We start from the raw sequence: 6,070 nt of genomic DNA, 5'->3' as shown, positions 1-6,070 counted from the left end.
AGAGAAGGATCGAATTACATTGTAATTCCAACTGAATAGGTTCTCCGAATAAACTTCTACATTAGCTTGGGTAGCCATGATATATGTTTAGATGTCACTCATGGCTTGTGAGTTCTTCTAGATGATTAAATGTAGTCATCAAAGAAGAAGGTGAATTAAAAGTAAGTTTTAATTCACTAAGTGGATGGATTAAATATAATCAATTGGATTGGTGCCAATCACCTCACTGCCTTGCTAATTAGAACCTAAAAGATTGTTCACCAATACACTCTTGTAGTGAGTAACTAATGGATGATGGAAATAATTAATTGGATTAATTAAGTGTTTTGATTAATTTAGAAAGTCTAAAGAAATCATAAAAGCGATAAAGATCGTTTTGGGCTTAAAGAAACGTTCGGGTTTAATTAGGCCCATTGGGCCAAAACCCATTGGGCTTTTATTCAAGCATTGGATGACTTGAAATAATTAAAAGCCCAAAGCCCAAACCAAACACATATGGCCGGCCAAAGAGAGGGAGAGAGTAGGTCAATTGTTGACTTGTTTCTTTATGTAATAAAAGGAACATTATAATGAAAGAAGAGTAAGTGTGTTTTGTGGTTCAAAAAATACAAAAGAGAAAAGAATATCAAACTCTCTCTAACAACAAAGGGCCGGCCACCATGAGGGGATTTTAGCTAATCATCTTATCACCCTTTTGGTTATTCCTTCATCCTTCTCACTACACTAGTGGGTGAGGATCTTTAGAGGTTTTCAATTTTGGAAACTTGAAGAGGACCTAGGAGCACTCATTCTCAACAAAGTGGAGGAGGCAAGGAGGGAGGCTAGGCTCAAAGAGTTCAAGGAGCAAAGAGCTTGGAGGTGGTCAATCCTTGGTCTAAGATCTAGATCAAGAGGTATAAAACTACTCCTAAAACTTTGTTCTTCAATAAATTGTTTTTGATGCATCATAAATAAACCTATGAATCTTGAAGGGGATTTTCATGACTAGAGCTTTGATATTAATTGATGACATGCTTCCGTTGTTTTCGTATATAAATTTTGAATTGTATATGCATGCTAGTCAATAGAAATCCCACATAAATCTCATATTTTCCCTTCAAGTGGTATCAGAGCCAAAGGTTTATGTATGATGTGTCCTTTTAGATTTTATGCATATGGGTTTTAATTTTATGTATGTCATATTATTGCTTCATTCAAAATATGTTTATCTTTTGTTTTTTCAAAGTGTTGAAAAATTGTAAATCAAAAGTTGAAAAGGATATGCAAGAAAAAGTGTTTTTGATGCATGAATGAAGTTTGAGTTTAAATTGTTTTTCATTCAAAATATGTTTATCTTTTGTCTTTTCAAATGTTGAAAAAGGTGTATCAATAGTTGAGAAAGATATGTATGCAAAAATGTTTTGGATGCATGAATGAAAAGAGGGTTTAGAAACAAAAAAATTTTGGAGTTTTATTCCTCAAAGGGGGTTCGGCTAAATGGGGAATTTTTTTTGTTAGTGTTTGTGTTTTGTTTTGAACCTCACACACACACTTTGAAGCTAGAAAGTAGTGATCTTGTCACTTTTGTTTTTTGGGTTTGAAAAATCACCAAGAACATACAAATCTTGAAAATATGTTCATGGTTTTGTTCTTGGTGTTCATGGTTTGGTTTTTGGTGAAAATGGTTTTACATGCATTGTTTTGTGGTTATGGATGATGTACATACCATCCATAGCCTACACCAAAATTTAAATTAATACCTAGACTTGTCTAGATATATATTTCCATCACCCTTTTTCCCTAAAGTCCTTAAAGCAAAAATAAGTGACAAACAAGATATATTCTTTTTCTTCTTTATGTTGAAATAATGCAAGGTGGGTGAGACCTACCCACCTTCTGATAGGAGCATATTCATGCTACTTAAATGGTTAGTTCTCGTGCATTTACGTTATGTTTCATTAGTTATTTTAGTCCTTTATGCTTCTTTTGTGTGTTTTCAGGTTCTAAGGGCAAAGTATGCAAAAGGATGCCTTTTGGAGCCTTTTGGAGCAAATTAGAGAGTGGAATGGATTGCATATGCTTAAAGCCAAGTAGATGGACGAAATTGAAGACCAAACCATTCACTTATCACTTATCAAACCATTCACTTATCACTTATCAAACCATTCACTTATCACTTATCATAACCATAACCATACACTTCACTTATCACAACGCCATCATTGTCGTGGCTTTCATGCACTCCAATCCTTTACCATTGCAGCCACATGCATTTCCCCCTTTATCATTTCAGCACATGCACTTCCCACTTCATCATAACCTAGCTGCACAAGCCACCCCACATGTCCCTTTAATCATTCAAACATGCACCCTTTATTCTTTCATTAATTAAACCACAAATCAGCCCATTCCTACACATTGCCCTGCACTCCCACTCCAGATTTCCAGCATCCCATAATCATTCACACCCCTTCAACCCACATGCATTTCCAACCCACATGTCCCTTTAATTAATTTAACCTAGCTGTCATTGCACATGCATTCCTTTAATCCACATGCATCTCCATAAACCATCAACACATGCACCCTAGATTCTAATCAGCCACTTCATCATTCCAGCTTTCCAACCCACATGCACCCTTTAATCCATTAAATCCACATGCTTTCCTATTCAATTAAATCAGCCACATGCACTCCCATCCATTTCATCATTGCAACCATTGCAGAAAATACCCATGCCGTGAGTTCCCATCATATTTCCAGCATTGCACATGCATTCCCTTTACAATTTCAGCCATCCTAGCTGTTTTGCACATGCATTCACTTTACCTAGCTGTCATGTTCCCTTTCCCATCCATTCATCTCCCTATAAAAACCATACACACTTCACACAACATTCATTCATTGATCCATATTCAGAAATTCACCAAAGAGAGCCCTTTTGTGCTGTGCAAAACAGCACCCTCTCCCTTACAATCCAAATACACTCTTCCATTCCAGAAATCATCCCTTGTGCCGTGGCTTCCCCCTTCCATTTTCACCACTCCCCAAACCATTCACACCATCAAACTATCCTTAGACCTTGTGCTACAACAAAGAGGAAGAGAAGCGGGCCTAAACGTTCATACAATTCAAGTTTGAGTTGTTGGAATGTTTAGGTGTTTCTTTTCCTTTGAATTCAATGTTTAATTTCAATTCTCTTTGTTTTGTACGTATGAGGAACTAAACCCCCCCTTGGCTAGGGGGGGATTCGAAATATATGTTTATGCTTGCATTTTGATTTGATTACTTCTAATTGCGTTTCATAAGTTGTGGATTCAATTTGTTTAACTATTTGATTGATAACTTATTTATGTATGTTTATTGAGAGTGCACACTTAATTTTCATGCATGAATATGACGCTAGAATATAAGTGAGTTTCACCTAATAGTTACGAACTTATATTCACAAGTAGTGGAGGTTGCTTATAAACAATCGCGTTAAACGAATTCTTGGCATAAGTTTCATGCAATCATAGTAACGAATGCCTCGTCAACACTTATAATTTTCATAGAGCGTAATGATTCTTGCTTGTATCTCTATTATGCAATCATGTAGGGGACTTGTGGGGAATGTTTTGGGTTGTCGTATGCAATCATCCAATTCAATAACGTTAGGAAGATTTGAAGGTTAATTAGTGCATCACGGTTAACTTGGGGTGTTGAGAATTAATGGTTTATTGAAACGCAATTGGAAATCGTTTTATTATGCAAGTGTAACATGTATGGAGATGAACCCCTTAGCTAGCAATCCATCACATTCATACTTACAATCTGTTTTAATTAGAATCTGTGCAATTAGTTTAATTTCGTCAAACCCTAAATCCCCCTTTACTTTATTGTCAAATTAGTTAGAAATCAATTTAGTTTGTGTTTATAAGTGTTTTGATTCAATTTGTTACCCAAATTCGTCCAAAGTACTCAAAGTGCTCAAAACTGCCCAGAAAGTGTTTTTAAGGCAGTTTTGAGTGTTTTGGTGCTGTTTTGAGTCTTTTGGTTTGGTTTGGTGTTTTAAAGTTTAGTTTTGCATTCTTTGAGTCTAGTATAGTGTTTTATATTGTGTTTTTACGTTTTTGAGTGAAATCCAAGTGATTAACAATCCCTCCTAATCCCCGGTCCAGAACGATCCCTACTTATACTTATACTACAATTGACAAAAAGAGGGTTTAATTTGTGTGCGTATAATTCTCGCATCAAATTTTGGCGCCGTTGCCGGGGATTAGCAACTTTGCTAATCTCTTGGATTGTTTTATTTTCGTTTGTGTGTATATATTTTTAGTTTTATTTTGTTGATTTTAGAAGCAAGACATGGCACTTGATAATGCTTCTCTATTGTCACAGCTCATGGAAAGGTCCCAAATGCAAAGCGTTGATATATTTGATCTTCAATCAAGGAATGACGTGTTTTCCAATACTTACAATTCAGATTGGAGTGATCATTCAAACTCTATGCGGTGGGAACCTCAACATATTCAACAAGAAGGATATTGGAAGCCATATGAGGAGTTCTATTCAACGTCTATGCAGCCACCACAACCTCATATACAATATGCCCAACCAAACTCAAATTTGTCAATAGATTATAATCAAGCTCTTAATGAATTAAATTCTTTGGTGCAGGACGAACAAAATCAAGACAAGAAGTTGGGTAAATTGGAGGAGCAAATTGGGCAGATTATGGAGTTCATGAAACAAATTCAAGAGCAAAGTGAACTCTCCAACTCAACTATTGAAAACTCGAAGGAAGATTTTGAAATCCATAATGCTATCACTTTGGAAAGTGCTATGGAGGTTGGAGCTGACCTAAAAATGTCCAAACATAGCCTAGAAGTGGATGAGGAGCTGCTAATTGAGGAGGAGGAAGAAGACATGCACACGGCAAGGGTAGAACAACCCTTGCCGCAGCCCCTAAGCCCTCTAAACCACCCACCACAAGTAAGGACATCCCAATTCCATGTTATTCTGATGTTATTCCACCCAATGTCCCTTTTCCTAGCAGGTTTTTGATTCCCAACCAAGAAGAGAGTAAAAAGGACATCGTGGAAGCCTTCCCAAAGGTGCAAAATGCTATTCCAATTCTTGGTGCAACACAACAAGTTTTAGATGGTGTTGAATTCTTCAAAGGACTTTGTACACCAAGAAGAATGATTCAAGAGAAGGTAGTGGCTGGAGAAGATGTAGAAGGCATCAAAGAGGACATATTTGAAACCACAAAACCCAAAGAAGTTGAATTTGATGACATTGGACAAGTCATAACCATCACATGCAATCTGGCCAAGTCCAATATCCCTAAAACTTTCAAGGGAGTGGTGTTTGTCGTTGAGTTCTTGTCGGAGCACACAGGTAAGCCCCCTCCCCGAATTTCAATTTTCTTTTATACTAATATGTTGTTAATGATCCAGGCACCCACTCTAGAATTTAAACCATTACCGGATCATCTCAAGTATCACCCCCCATTCAAAGATCAATTCCATGTCGTGGGTCCTAAGTGAGAAAAGAAGGTCTCGTCCGGCTACAAGACGTAAAAGAAAGCGCTACTTGGGAGGCAACCCAATACAGTGAATAAAACAAAGCTTGTTTATTGATTTTCGAGGAATTACCAAAAAAATAAAAATAAATAAAAAATAAATAAATAAATACGCAAAGAAAGAGAAAGATGGAGCCTTCACAAAGGTTGTTTTTGTTTACGTGAAGCCCCACTACGTGGCAAAACTCTGGGAGCGGAAGTCATCGGAGCGGAAGTCATCGGAGCAAGAGGCATCGGAGCGAGAGGCATAGGAGCGAGAGGCATAGGAGCGGAAGGCATTGGAGATAGAGCATTCCAGGCCTCAATACTTGGCGGAACGCTGGATGACCCAGGAAAAAGGTGCCTCTGGAAGAAAGACGCAAGCCTTTGACGGTCACTTTGCATTCGACCTTGAGATTCTTGCATCTCATCAAGCTTCCTCTTCATGCCCGACGAATAGTTATTTGCAAGCACGTGCAAACTTCTATTCTCGTACTTAAGCTGTTTGATCTCCTGCTTAAGATTTTCCACCTCTGCCATCAACGA

The sequence above is a fragment of the Pyrus communis genome, chromosome 13, assembly GCF_041283825.1.
Source record: "Pyrus communis isolate YQ-2024b chromosome 13, ASM4128382v1, whole genome shotgun sequence".
Taxonomy (NCBI): domain Eukaryota; kingdom Viridiplantae; phylum Streptophyta; class Magnoliopsida; order Rosales; family Rosaceae; genus Pyrus; species Pyrus communis.
Note: the sequence above shows the minus strand (reverse complement) of the source record.